This window comes from Candoia aspera, chromosome 7 (genome assembly GCF_035149785.1).
Source record: "Candoia aspera isolate rCanAsp1 chromosome 7, rCanAsp1.hap2, whole genome shotgun sequence".
NCBI classification, from domain to species: Eukaryota; Metazoa; Chordata; class Lepidosauria; order Squamata; family Boidae; genus Candoia; species Candoia aspera.
In genome coordinates, this window is record NC_086159.1 from 77,414,563 (window position 1) to 77,429,896 (window position 15,334).

Consider the following 15,334-nt stretch of genomic DNA (forward strand, 5'->3'; position numbering starts at 1 on the left):
TTTATCTTTTAAAAGAGAGAGCTCCTGTGAGTTTCTTTTGGAGAGGGTGAGTGAGCAACAGAAAGGAATACCACTTCCTTAATTTGAGCTCTGTAAGGCTAACCAATGTGCTGCTCTGTATTTTGGCCCCCGAGCCGTATAGCCATTCCTGACTGGCACCTTCACGCAAAGAGCATTCACTGCCTTGCTGCGTAATTTAAATGAAAACTTTATTCAATTCCCAATGTATATAGTTAAAATACAATGTAAAAAATATAGGAGAGCAAGAAAGTAGATCTATAGAACAAAGAAGAAACTATAAGAGTGAAGAAAAGACAGATGGTTTCCGGTTTCTCCAATTCAGATATAAATACGGCTGGAGATAGGATTTCTTGCTTCTAGACTGCCTTGCTGCGTAACTGAGAATCTGATAAGCGAGTACAACTCCCCATCACCAGCATGTCCTTGGATCAGTAAAAAGGGTCTGGGTGTTTTCTCCCCTCTGTGGGCACAGAGAAGGAACTGCTTGTGGATGGATCAGAGAGTGTGATCTGACTGTGCATCAGCCACTCACTCACCCTTTTGCCTTTGGCAAGAACGCAAGGAAGTTAGCAGTGTCAAAGAAGTTCTCGTTTGCTTGCTTTGGAAGACCGATCTTAGTGACCCACCATAACTGCCTTGACAACAAGGAAAGGGTTCTCACTCTCTCGCCCTCCCACTCCTGCTTGCCTACCCGCCTCCCTCGCTGCTTTTATGACCCCTTCCATCCTCAGTCTGAAGATCGCATGGGGCTTGCGTGAATTGGTGATATCTTCTCTTAGCATGTGCTCCAGAAGAAAGACTGCAAAGACGCGATGGGACTGCGGGGGAGGAAGATTTCCTACTGGCTTCATCCCATCTCTTGGGATTCCCCCTTATGCCGGGTGGCAAGAGGCCCCCGTGCCTTGTCACCTTGCCCTCCCATTCTGTGCAAGCAATCCGAAGGGGGTGGGTTATACTGTACATGCTCACACCCCCCACCCCCACTCATAAACAGTCAGGGTAGCTGGTGGAAGGGCTGATTCACCTTCACCCCATGAACTGGCACTGGCCGCCCTCCAGCTACTCAGGAAATAGGAAAAGCAGAGGATCCCAATCACTTCTCCCAGTTCTCATCCTCTCTGCAGCTGATATACTGCCACGGCACGAAAAGGCGTTTCTCCACTATTTCCCTGAATTACTCCATAAATCAGCATTCTGCTGGTGGCCCTTAATTCAAAATCTCCCCCGCTGAGCCTTTTCAGTGATGAAATGCAAAATATGATGCTGCTTGTAGCGACTGCTGTGGTATGTTTCTCTTTATGTCTGCAGAGATTCCTGCAGCAGTCCCAAAGTGTGGGATGTCCAAACTCCATGGAATACTTTGGATGCCTGCAGAGTTTCCAAATCATTTTTGCATGGGCAGGCTTATGCTCGTCTGCCTGTAATCTAATTTTCTCTCTGCTTCCTTCTGCAACAGTCTCTGAATTCCTGATGCTGTTGGAAAGTTCAGGGATAATTCAGTCATCTCTTCCTGCCTGACATGAAGATAGCAAAAAACAGCTACAAACCAGGCAATCCTTCTTTTTGCCATGAATTCGGAGCGCACATGAAAATGACAAGGACCCATGATTAAAGTTGGAAGCTTTTACATGACATTGGTTTACTTATTTACAATTGCCAGAATGTTCTAAAGTGGATAAAAAGAATTTCATGTTTGTGAATGAAACAACTCAATTTGAAATGGAACTTCGTATAAATGATGAACATGTTGTTAAAAAGATGTATACAATGTTGTTACAGATGAATTTAGAAGATGAACAAGGTAAAGAATATGTGATCAAATGGGCTAAGAATTTTGGATATAATATTATGGGAGCAATGGGAGGACATGTGGAACACAGGTTTGAAATTTACTTTGAATTATAACTTAAAAGAGATTTTTTATGAAACAATGTATCGTTGGTATTTAACTCCTGATAAGTTGTCAAAAATGTATAATGGGATAACAAATGTTTGTTGGAAACGTTCTCTTGGTGAAGGAACTTTTTATCATCTTTGGTGGACTTGTGAAAAGGCCAAAAATGTTTGGGACCAAATAAGTGCAAATATTCAGAAGTTCCTTAAAGTGGACTTACAAAAAAACCCAAAACTGTTTCTCTTGGGCCTGATGGAGAAGCAGCTTGAGAAACAACATGGGACTTTGCTTTTATAGATGATTACAGCAGCAAGACTTTTATACGCACAGAGATGGAAAGATCCACAAGAACCTACAGCGGGAGACTGGATTGTCAAACCGTTGGAGCTGGCCCACATGGCCAAGTTAACAGCGCTGATAAGAGAAAATACTGTTTCTGGATTTGTCTCTACTTGGCAACCACTTTTAGAGTACTTGCTTGTGTCAGAGAAAAATGAAGTTTTGATTTTCAGTTTTAATGATTAAATGGTTTGATTTGATAGAAGTAATGTTACTAAGTTTTAACTAATAGTAAGAGATTATATTTGTCAATGTATTCATATCTGTCTTCAGCAAAGGATCGTTACCTTGTTGTGGTGCTGGAGCTTGAGCACCTCAATGACGCCATGAGCTAAACCGTGAAGGGCCACCCAAGACGGGAAGGTCATGACAGAGAGGTCAGACTAAATGCAATCCCTGGGGAAGGTAATGGCAACCCACCCCAGTATTCTTGCCATGAAAACTAGATGGATCAGTACAATCAGAGATATGTCAGTATACCATCGGAAGATGAGACCCCCAGGTCGGAAGGTGGTCAAAACGCTACTGGGGAGGAACAAAGGATGAGTTCAACTAGCCCCAGACGTGATGACGCAGCTAGCTCAAAGCCGAAAGGACGGCTAGCGGCCGACGGTGCTGGTGGTGAACGGCGAATCCGATGTTCTAAGGATCAACACACCATTGGAACCTGGAATGTAAGATCTATGAGCCAGGGCAAATTGGATGTGGTTATTGGTGAGATGTCAAGATTAAAGATAGACATTTTGGGCATCAGTGAACTGAAATGGACTGGAATGGGCCACTTCACATCAAATGACCACCAGATCTACTACTGTGGACAAGAGGACCACAGAAGAAATGGAGTAGCCTTCATAATTAATAGTAAAGTGGCAAAAGCAGTGCTTGGATACAATCCAAAAAACGACAGAATGATCTCATTTCGAATTCAGGGCAAGCCATCTAACATCACAGTGATCCAAATATACGCCCCAACCACAAATGCTGAAGAAACTGAAGTAGAGCAGTTCTATGAGGATCTGCAGCACCTACTGGACGACACGCCTAAAAGAGATGTTATTTTCATCACAGGAGACTGGAATGCTAAGGTGGGCAGTCAAATGACACCTGGAATTACAGGTAAGTATGGCCTGGGATAACAAAACAAAGCAGGACATAGGCTGATAGAATTTTGCCAAGACAATTCACTCTACATAACAAACACTCTCTTCCAACAACCTAAGAGTCGGCTTTATACATGGACTTCACCAGATGGACAACACCGAAATCAGATTGACTACATCCTTTGCAGCCAAAGGTGGCGGACATCTGTACAGTCGGTAAAAACAAGACCTGGAGCTGACTGTAGTTCAGATCACAAACTTCTTCTTGCACAATTTAGGATCAGACTAAAGAGCTTAGGGAAGACCCACAGATCAGCTAGATATGAGCTCACTAATATTCCTAAGGAATATGCAGTGGAGGTGAAGAATAGATTTAAGGGACTGGACTTAGTAGATAGGGTCCTGGAAGAACTCTGGACAGAAGTTCGCAGCATTGTTCAGGAGGCGGCAACAAAATACATCCCAAAGAAAGAGACAACCAAGAAGGCAAAATGGCTGTCTGCTGAGACACTAGAAGTAGCCCAAGAAAGAAGGAAAGCAAAAGGCAACAGTGATAGGGGGAGATATGCCCAATTAAATGCAAAATTCCAGAGGTTAGCCAGAAGAGATAAGGAATTATTTTTAAACAAGCAATGCACGGAAGTGGAAGAAGACAATAGAATAGCAAGAACAAGAGACCTCTTCCAGAAAATTAGAAACATCGGAGGTAAATTCCAGGCAAAAATGGGTATGATCAAAAACAAAGATGGCAAGGACCTAACAGAAGAAGAAGAGGTCAAGAAAAGGTGGCAAGAATATACATAAGACCTGTATAGGAAGGATAACAATATCGGGAATAGCTTTGACGGTGTGGTCAGTGAGCTAGAGCCAGACATCCTGAAGAGTGAGGTTGAATGGCCCTTAAGAAGCATTGCTAATAACAAGGCAGCAGGAGACGACGGCATCCCAGCTGAACTGTTCAAAATCTTGCAAGATGATGCTGTCAAGGTAATGCATGCTATATGCCAGCAAATTTGGAAGACACAAGAATGGCCATCAGATTGGAAAAAATCAACTTATATCCCCATACCAAAAAAGGGAAACACTAAAGAATGTTCAAACTATCGAACAGTGGCACTCATTTCACATGCCAGTAAGGTAATGCTCAAGATCCTGCAAGGTAGACTTCAGCAGTTCATGGAGCGAGAATTGCCAGATGTACAAGCTGAGTTTAGAAAAGGCAGAGGAACTAGAGACCAAATTGCCAATATCCGCTGGATAATGGAAAAAGCCAGGGAGTTTCAGAAAAACATCCATTTCTGTTTTATTGACTATTCTAAAGCCTTTGACTGTGTGGACCATAACAAATTGTGGCAAGTTCTTAGTGGTATGGGGATACCAAGTCATCTTATATGCCTCCTGAAGAATCTGTATAACGACCAAGTAGCAGCAGTAAGAACCGACCACGGAACAACAGACTGGTTTAAGATTGGGAAAGGAGTACGGCAGGGCTGTATACTCTCACCCTACCTATTCAACTTGTACTCAGAACACATCATGCGACATGCTGGGCTTGAGGAATCCAAGGCTGGAGTTAAAATCTCTGGAAGAAACATTAACAATCTCAGATATGCAGATGATACCACTTTGATGGCTGAAAGTGAAGAGGAACTGAGGAGCCTTATGATGGTGAAAGAAGAAAGTGCAAAAGCTGGCTTGCAGCTCAACCTCAAAAAAACCAAGATTATGGCAACCAGCTTAATTGATAACTGGCAAATAGAGGGAGAAAATGTAGAGGCAGTGAAAGACTTTGTATTTCTAGGTGCAAAGATTACTGCAGATGCTGACTGCAGTCAGGAAATCAGAAGACGCTTAATCCTTGGGAGAAGAGCAATGACAAATCTTGATAAAATAGTTAAGAGCAGAGACATCACACTGACAACAAAGGCCCGCATAGTTAAAGCAATGGTGTTCCCCGTAGTAACATATGGCTGCGAGAGCTGGACCATAAGGAAGGCTGAGAGAAGGAAGATAGATGCTTTTGAACGGTGGTGTTGGAGGACAATTCTGAGAGTGCCTTGGACTGCAAGAAGATCAAACCAGTCCATCCTCCAGGAAATTAAGCCAGACTGCTCACTTGAGGGAATGATATTAAAGGCAAAACTGAAATACTTTGGCCACATAATGAGAAGACAGGACAGCCTGGAGAAGATGTTGATGCTAGGAAGAGTGGAAGGCAAAAGGAAGAGGGGCCGACCAAGGGCAAGATGGATGGATGATATTCTAGAGGTGACGGACTCGTCCCTGGGGGAGCTGGGGGTGTTGACGACCGACAGGAAGCTCTGGCGTGGGCTGGTCCATGAAGTCACGAAGAGTCGGAAGTGACTAAACGAATAAACAACAACAATTCATATCTGTATTGGAGATGGTCAAAGTCACTTTCTGTTCTCTGTTCTGCACTTTTAGAGTTTTTATTTGTTCTTTAGTTCTGTACTTTCTATATTCTATATTTTGTATTTTAACTATATTCTGAAAATTAATAAAGTTCTTTATATAAAAAAAATGAAATTGACAGGGACCTCTAGGGCAATTGTCAGTTTCATCTTGCAAGACTTCCCTTCAGGAACTGGAAAAAAGAAGTTTTGTCAATTTTACTATACAGAATTCTGCATTTTCCAACAGGCTGCTAAGCTGGCAACGCTCACTCATAGTCATAGCATTTTGCTGACTTTAGATACAGTTCTCTAAGCTAGCTTGTGTAGAATTTGCATATCCAAACCCATCTCGTGTGTTTCTTTGAACAAATATGCATGAGATGTTGTACTGCCAGCTGCCAATTCATCTCTTTCCTCTTCTAAGATAACAGTCACTGTCACTTGATTATTTTACTTGCTGCTGAAAATAGTATCATTACAACTAGCTGAAAAAAAAATCATGTACTTGATGCATATGACAAAGAAGAAAAACTAAAGCAGCAAATGTCAAAACTTTTCTCCTTTTATAACTGAACTGAGATGAACAGCTGGAGAGAGAGATGTCCCAGGGGTGCATGCCAACTACCATTCAGATGTTCCAAAATCATTCTTGGTCCCTTGAGAAAATGGGGTGAAATTAGATGAGTTTTTAAAATTGGAATTATGGAAAACTGAATTGTCATAGCTCTTGCTTTCCAAAATGTCAGGGTTGTATTTAATTCACCATGGTACACTTTGTGTTTTTCTGTCTCTTGTCTAAATATGGATGGAAGGTTGGATACCTATTTGAGCTACAGATATTATGCAGATATTATATTTCACTGGGAGTTCCCAAGGTGAACCTCAGGTATTACATTGCTTAGATGACACATACTTTTATATCATTTTTCTTTAACCTTGGCTTATAAACTTCTTTGTATTTGTTTTATCTCTGTGGATTACAGTATTTTTATGATATATGATGTAATGCTTTGTAGTGACTTTGTAAGCCACTGTATGAATGTCTGTGTAGAGTGGGAAAAAGATTATTTGCTTAGCAATCTAATTTCCCCTTTCAGATCAGAACACAACTAAACACTGAGTTAACTTCAGAAACACACACTTCTATTTTGCATCTGCTCAGGAAAGCAGTAAACATAATATGTATATTTTAGAAAATATGAACAATCATCTGCAGCACAAAAATTTTGGCATGAACTTTCTACAAAGATTAAACTGTGTAGAAATGAAATATCAAAAGCACAGGCTAAGTCTCTATGAATAAATAACTTTTCTGAACTTTGGTGTCTAGCTTTAAAATGGATGCAGAGGTGAGATATCTATTGCTTTGAAAACATAATTGACTTTGGTTTCTGAAGCTCCATTGTTCAAGAGATTCACACTGGGCTGAATTTTGCACTTTCTTCTTCTTTTGAAAACTAGCGTAGGGATTCAGTTGCAGTTTTAACCTGAAATGAAAAATGCAGTGTTTTTCTCTGAATGTGTACAATCTTTTTTTCCTCTTTTCTGTTCTTATTGGGTTTACAGTTGGAAAAGTGATGGGTACGATTATAAATCTTACTAGTGGTTTAAACTGGATCCAGGCACATGGCTTTCTATTCCCACTTCAAAGTGCCAGTTAACACACACCTAGGATTCAGGATATTTTAGAAATATATTTAACATAGTTGTGGCAGCGTATGTGGAAATTCTTCAGCAAAGGATCGTTACCTTGTCGTGGTGCTGGAGCTTGAGCACCTCAATGATGCCATGAGCTAAACCGTGAAGGGCCACCCAAGACGGAAAGCTCGTGACAGAGAGGTAAGACTAAATGCGATCCCTGGGGAAGGTAATGGCAACCCACCCCAGTATTCTTGCCATGAAAACTAAATGGATCAGTACAACCAGAGATATGCTGGTATACCATCGGAAGATGAGACCCCCAGGTCGGAAGATGGTCAAAATGCTACTGGGGAGGAACAGAGGATGAGTTCAACTAGCCCCAGACGTGATGACGCAGCTAGCTCAAAGCCGAAAGGACGGCTAGCGGCCGACGGTGCTGGTGGTGAATGGCGAATCCGATGTTCTAAGGATCAACACACCATTGGAACCTGGAATGTAAGATCTATGAGCCAGGGCAAATTGGATGTGGTTATTGGTGAGATGTCAAGGTTAAAGATAGACATTTTGGGCGTCAGTGAACTGAAATGGACTGGAATGGGCCACTTCATATCAGATGACCACCAGATCCACTACTGTGGACAAGAGGACCACAGAACAAATGGAGTAGCCTTCATAATTAATAGTAAAGTGGCTAAAGCAGTGCTTGGAAACAATCCAAAAAACGACAGAATGATTTCAGTTTGAATTCAGGTCAAGCCATCTAACATCACAGTGATCCAAATATACGCCCCAACCACAGATGCTGAAGAAGCTGAAGTAGAGCAGTTCTATGAGGATCTGCAGCACCTGCTGGACAACATGCCTAAAATAGATGCTATTTTCATCACAGGAAACTGGAATGCTAAGGTGGGCAGTCAAACGACACCTGGAATTACAGGTAAGCATGGCATGTGAGAAGAAAACGAAGCAGGACATAGGCTGATAGAATTTTGCCAAGACAACTCACTCTGCATAACAAATACTCTCTTCCAACAACCTAAGAGACGGCTTTATACATGGACTTCACCAGATGGACAACACCGAAATCAGATTGACTACATCCCTTGCAGCCAAAGGTGGAGGACATCTATACAGTCAGTAAAAACAAGACCTGGAGCTGACTGTAGTTCAGATCACGAACTTCTTATTGAGCAATTTCGGATCAGACTAAAGAGATTAGGGAAGACCCACAGATCAGATAGATATGAGCTCATTAATATTCCTAAGGAATATGCAGTGGAGGTGAAGAATAGATTTAAGGGACTAGATTTAGTAGATAGGGTCCCGGAAGAACTATGGACAGAAGTTTGCAACATTGTCCAGGAGGCAGCAACAAAATACATCCCAAAGAAAGAGAAAACCAAGAAGGCAACATGGCTGTCTGCTGAGACACTAGAAGTAGCCCAAGAAAGAAGGAAAGCAAAAGGCAACAGTGATAGGGGGAGATATGCCCAATTAAATGCAAAATTCCAGAGGTTAGCCAGAAGAGATAAGGAATTATTTTTAAACAAGCAATCCGCAGAAGTGGAAGAAGACAATAGAATAGGAAGGACAAGAGACCTCTTCCAGAAAATTAGAAACATCGGAGGTAAATTCCAGGCCAAAATGGGTATGATCAAAAACAAAGATGGCAAGGACCTAACAGAAGATGAAGAGATCAAGAAAAGGTGGCAAGAATATACAGAAGAACTGTATAGGAAGTATAACAATATCGGGGATAGCTTTGACGGTGTGGTCAGTGAGCTAGAACCAGACATCCTGAAGAGTGAGGTTGAATGGGCCTTACGAAGCATTGCTAATAACAAGGCAGCAGGAGACGATGGCATCCCAGCTGAACTGTTCAAAATCTTGCAAGATGATGCTGTCAAGGTAATGCATGCTATATGCCAGCAAATTTGGAAGACACAAGAATGGCCATCAGATTGGAAAAAATCAACTTATATCCCCATCCCAAAAAAGGGAAACACTAAAGAATGTTCAAACTATCGAACAGTGGCACTCATTTCACATGCCAGTAAGGTAGTGCTCAAGATCCTGCAAGGTAGACTTCAGCAATTCATGGAGCGAGAATTGCCAGATGTACAAGCTGGGTTTAGAAAAGGCAGAGGAACTAGGGACCAAATTGCCAATATCTGCTGGATAATGGAAAAAGCCAGGGAGTTTCAGAAAAACATGCATTTCTGTTTTATTGACTATTCTAAAGCCTTTGACTGTGTGGACCATAACAAATTGTGGCAAGTTCTTAGTGGTATGGGGATACCAAGTCATCTTGTCTGCCTCCTGAAGAATCTGTGTAACAACCAAGTAGCGACGGTAAGTACAGACCACGGAACAACGGCCTGGTTTAAGATTGGGAAAGGAGTATGGCAGGGCTGTATACTCTCACCCTACCTATTCAACTTGTACGCAGAACACAACATGTGACAAGCTGGGCTTGAGGAACCCAAGGCTGGAGTTAAAATCACTGGAAGAAACATTAACAGTCTCAGATATGCAGTTGATGCCACTTTGATGGCTGAAAGCAAAGAGGAACTGAGGAATGAAGGTGAAAGAAGAAAGTGCAAAAGCTGGCTTGCAGCTCAACCTCAAAAAAACCAAGATTATGGCAACCAGCTTGATTGATAACTGGCAAATAGAGGGAGAAAATGTAGAAGCAGTGAAAGACTTTGTATTTCTAGGTGCAAAGATTACTGCAGATGCTGACTGCAGTCAGGAAATCAGAAGACGCTTAATCCTTGGGAGAAGAGCAATGACAAATCTCGATAAAATAGTTAAGAGCAGAGACATCACACCGACAACAAAGGCCCGCATAGTTAAAGCAATGGTGTTCCCCGTAGTAACATATGGCTGCGAGAGCTGGACCATAAGGAAGGCTGAGAGAAGGAAGATAGATGCTTTTGAACTGTGGTGTTGGAGGTAAATTCTGAGGGTCCCTTGGACTGCCAGAAGATCAAACCAGTCCATCCTCCAGGAAATCAAGCTGGACTGCTCACTTGAGGGAATGATATTAAAGGCAAAACTGAAATACTTTGGCCACATAATGAGAAGACAGGACACCCTGGAGAAGATGCTGATGCTAGGGAGAGTGGAAGGCAAAAGGAAGAGGAGGGGCCGACCAAGGGCAAGGTGGATGGATGATATTCTAGAGGTGACGGACTCGTCCCTGGGGGAGCTGGGGGTGTTGACGACCGCCAGGAAGCTCTGGCGTGGGCTGGTCCATGAAGTCACGAAGAGTCGGAAGCAACTAAACGAATAAACAACATGTGGAAATTATTGTTCTTTTATTTTTAAAGGAGAGTAAGAATGTCCAAACAAAGCCTGATGTGGTTAATCAGAAGGACATTTCAGTGATAAATTAGACATACTACATGTTGAGCCAAAGAACTAGTTGGATATTCCTCTCTGACCAACAGATAGCACTCCTGTCGGAACATGTTCTTGCTGTTTTAGAATCAGTGAAACAAGAGGTAATGCACAATTGTTCTCTTCACTGAAAAGACTTTAAAGTGTTATTTCAGAGTATTACCAAGGAATTTATAATGAAGGTTCTTATTGCTCTGCAGAGAGTCATTTAAACATCAATAGGTGCTCACCAACTGTCATCCTGTAACGGAAAACTTGATAGTTGCCTTTTTTTTTCCTGGCTAAAAAGTTATGAAGATCACAGAAGCCTTCATTAGATCATAATCTGGCAAGTCATAAAATGTAATCCTCTCCCACCCCCCGAGTATATTCTGAATTATGCTGTGCTTGGTCTTAAGCTGAGCAGTGCTGGGCCCCATTTACTGTGTCTGTATTATTCATAGAATCATAGGGTTAGAAGGGACATTGGTGATCTTCTAGGTCAGCCCCTGCACAAATCCTCAGACCATTTCAGACAAATGTCTGTCCAACCTTTGCTGGAAAACCTCCAGTGATGGGAGCACCCACGACTTCAGGAGGCAGGCTCTTCCACTGCTAATAGTTCTCATGGTCAGGAAATATAAGGTTGAATCTCCTTCCGTAAAGCTTCCATCTACTTGTTCTTGTCCTGTCCTTGAGAACTGTGAAGAATAAATCCACCTCATCTTCTCTATAGCAGCTCTTATAATGTTATCATGTCTTCCCTCAGCCTTTGTGTCTTTAGACAAAACACCAGTTCCTTTATCCACTGTTCATAGGATTTGGTTTTCAAAGCCCTCAGTATCTTTGTCCCTCTGGTTCTGAGTCTTTCTTGTCTTTCTATTGTAGTGACCAGACAGGACTCAGCTTTCCAGTTGTGGTCTGACCAGTGCAACCTAGAGTGGAACTATAACCCCCCGTGTTCTTGACATTGATACCCATTAATTCAGCCCAAGATGCAGCAGAATCACTTTTCTGGGAGTATCAGAATAAGGCTGCAGATGAAAATCTGCATATTAGAAAACTCCAGTGTAAAAAGTTTTTTTCCCCGTGTAGAATTAATTGCCTCTCAGAGAAAAAATGTGGCTGAATCCTTCTCCTTTGTATGCCAATTTCTTACTTCCATTTTTCTTCCAAGTAAAAATTGGCAACTTGATTTTTCTAAAAACTTGATTTTTCTGCCTGAACTTTTAGTTCTTAGCTCTCTTTTTCCAGAGAGCATTGTTTTGACTTAGATTTGGTTGTGTTAAAAAAAAAAACCCTCAAAACAAATATGGGACAGGATCTGTGCTAGGAACAAAATGAATTTGGTTTGCGAGATCTATCATAATCACACAAAGGTTCTTGCAGGAAGACCATGTTACCAATTTGACATAGTCAGTACGTCTTGCATCCTTTTCACTGCTTTCAATTATCCCTTCCAGCCACATGTTGATGTACCAGCCAACAGAGGATGATCTATTCTGCCTTTGAACTCGACTGTAGCATACTTGTTCTTTGATCTCCCCCCATCCCATAAAGATTAGAAAGAAGAGAAAAACGTGTGCTTATAAAATGTGCACCAAAGGACATGCTTGTTCTCCACTCCATTTCCTTATCCAGACTGTGATGCATCCAGGATCAGAGGCAGGCAGCAGGCCTCCTACTTTCAGCTGCTGGCCTTCTCCATATGTTCTTCTGTAAGCTTCCCAGTGGCATCAAGTTGTCACTGAGTGGAAACAGCATGTTGGATTAAATTGGCTTGTAGTCTAATCCATTACCATTCTTCTGTTCTTATTCCTTTGGGTGTGGGTGTGCACCTTCGAATCAGTCTTGATTCCTGGCAACTATAGGAACAAGTCCCTGCAGTTTTCTTGGCAAGATTTTCGGAAGTGGTTTGCCCTTACCTCCTTCCCAGGTCAGAGAGAGGGACTGGGCCAAGGTCACCCAGCTGGCTTTGTGCCCAAGGCGGGACTAGAACTCATGATTTCCTGGTTTCTATCCAGCACTTTTAATCACTACCCCAACCTGGTTCTCTCTTATCCATCCAATAATGGACAGAGGCAGCTTCCATCTTATTATTTCATTATATCAAACTAAGGGATAGAGAATGGGCACACAGTGAGGGAGAATCTCTCTCTCTCTCTCTCTCTTTTTCTCCATTTCCATCACTTGTAAGTCTTCTTCCTTACCTTGCAAGGTAGACAAAAAAGTGTAATATGAATGGTGCCAAGCAAGATGAATCAGCAACCCACTGGTGCAAATCAAGAAAAGATTTCTTCTTCCAGGGCTTATAATAATTTGCTTTGCCCCTTTCATGCATGAAGAGTCCACAGCTTTTGATGTTAAGATAAATTACAAATACAGGGAATATAACCTAAGCAAATCTCTGCCTCTTTCATAAGAGTGACCGATTTAATGTTAGTAATCCTGTGCCATCCCAGACTGTGTGAGTTAATATTCCAACTACTGAATTTACTTATTTACTTAACTGTATCTGTAACCCACCCCAGGCCCAAAGGACTCTGGGTGGTGCACAACAGAATCAGAAGCTGGAAAGTTAACAACAAAAGCAATAAAAGAGTTCATATAATCAAAAATACTAATAATAGTCCTGCTCACACTCAAGTCAAGGCTCACTGAGGTAAAAAAGACTTTTCTGACTTGTAAAATTTTAGAATAGGGGAGTGTTCTAGACTGTGAAGGCTACCGGGGTCTGATCTACCCCACTCCCCTGTGCTTCTCATGAATGGGGATTATCTACATGTCCTTAACAACTACTGCTTTCTTAGCCCTTCCTTAAAAGGACGGGGAGAGGAAACTGGCCTTGGGTTTGAAATGAAGCCAAAGTATTTCCTGAACTTGATCACCTTCTTAACTTCTTCAGAAAAGGCTTTTTCTATGTTTCCCTAATTATTTTCATCTTATATGGTACAATGTGGGATAGATGGTCCCACTACCTGATGGTTTTGCAGTTGGTTGAACAACCATACTTTAAAGCATGGAAGGAGGTAACCATGGTTGGGTATCTCAGGATGCTTCCCTGGGCCCAGTGCTCTTTAACATTTTCATAAATGATGTAGTTGAGGGTCCCAATGAGAAGGCATTCTCGTTGAATTTGCAAAGAGGAGGATTGTTAACACTTTAGAAGACAGGCTCAGGGTTCAAAAGGATCTTCATAGGTTTGAATATTGGGCCCTATCCAACAAAAAGCAGTTGGATGGCAAGAAATGTAAGGTTCTGCACTTAGACAGAAAAAACCAAGTGCACAGGTACAAGACAGGTGGTACCTGGCTTGGCAGTAGTACTTGTGAGAAGGATCTGGGAGTCCTGGTAGACCACAGATTAAGCATGAGGCAGCAGTGTGCTGCAGCTGCCAAGAGTCAATGCAATCTTGGTTGCATCAGCAGAGGCACAGCATCAAGATCACTGGTCAGACCACACCTTAACTATTGTGTCCAGATTTGGTCACCACAGTATAAGAAGGATGCTGAAGAACCAGAAAGAGTGCAGAGAAGAATCACAAAGATGGTGAAGGGCTTGGAAGTTAAATCCTATGAAGACCAGTTAAGAGCTGGGCAAGTTTAACCTAAAGAACAGAAGGCTAAAAGAGGTAAGACAACAATCTTCCAGTACCTGAAGGGATGTCATAGGGTAGAGGATATGGTTTTATTCTCCATAGTGGCCGAGTGTAGGTATCAGCCCTTCGAGGTAGGACTAGGAGAGACTAGGAGAGAAAAGTTATGAATGCTAATATTACTTTTACTGAAGGTAAGCCAGTTTGGTCGAGTGGTCAAGGCAACAGGCTAGAAGCCAGGAGGCTGCGAGTTTGTGTCCTGCCTTAGGCACGAAAGCCAGCTGGGTGACCTTGGGCCAGTCCCTCTCTCTCAGCCCAAGAGCCAATCAGGCGTGGTATGAAAGTTCTAGTCCCGCCTTAGGCATGAAAGCCGGCTGGGTGACCTTGGGCCAGTCTCTCTTTCTCAGCCCACTCACCTCACAGGGTTGTTGTGGAGAAAATAGGAGGAGGAAGGAGTATGAGGTATGTTATTTATAAAAATAATAATGGCGGGATAAAAATAAAAAAAATAAAATAACAATAATTGAATCTTTCAAGTCTGAACACACTTCCCCCCTCCCCCCTCTATCTTCATGAGAACTAGGGAGGGTCTTGCCTGAGACTCTTACTCAGATTACAGTTCTGCCCCAAACTCAGATTTCTTTCAACCAACTGTTGTCTTGGCAGTGGCTCTTCCTCCTGTCCCTCAGGCTAATTCTTTCTTCCCATTACTGTAGGACCACTACGAAGTAGAAGCCTTACACAGAGAGATAAGACTTGGAACAAGGAGGGATGTCTTGATCCTGAGAACACTTCAGCTGTGGATCTGCCAGCCATCTGCAATCATAGGTGCTCCTGAGCCAGAGGTTGTCAAGAAAGGGCTAGCAGCCATTTGCCTGGGCTGGTGTGAAGGTTCCTGCCCAGGGCAGGGAGTTGAATAGAAGACGTCCAAAGTCCATGACGTCCTCTT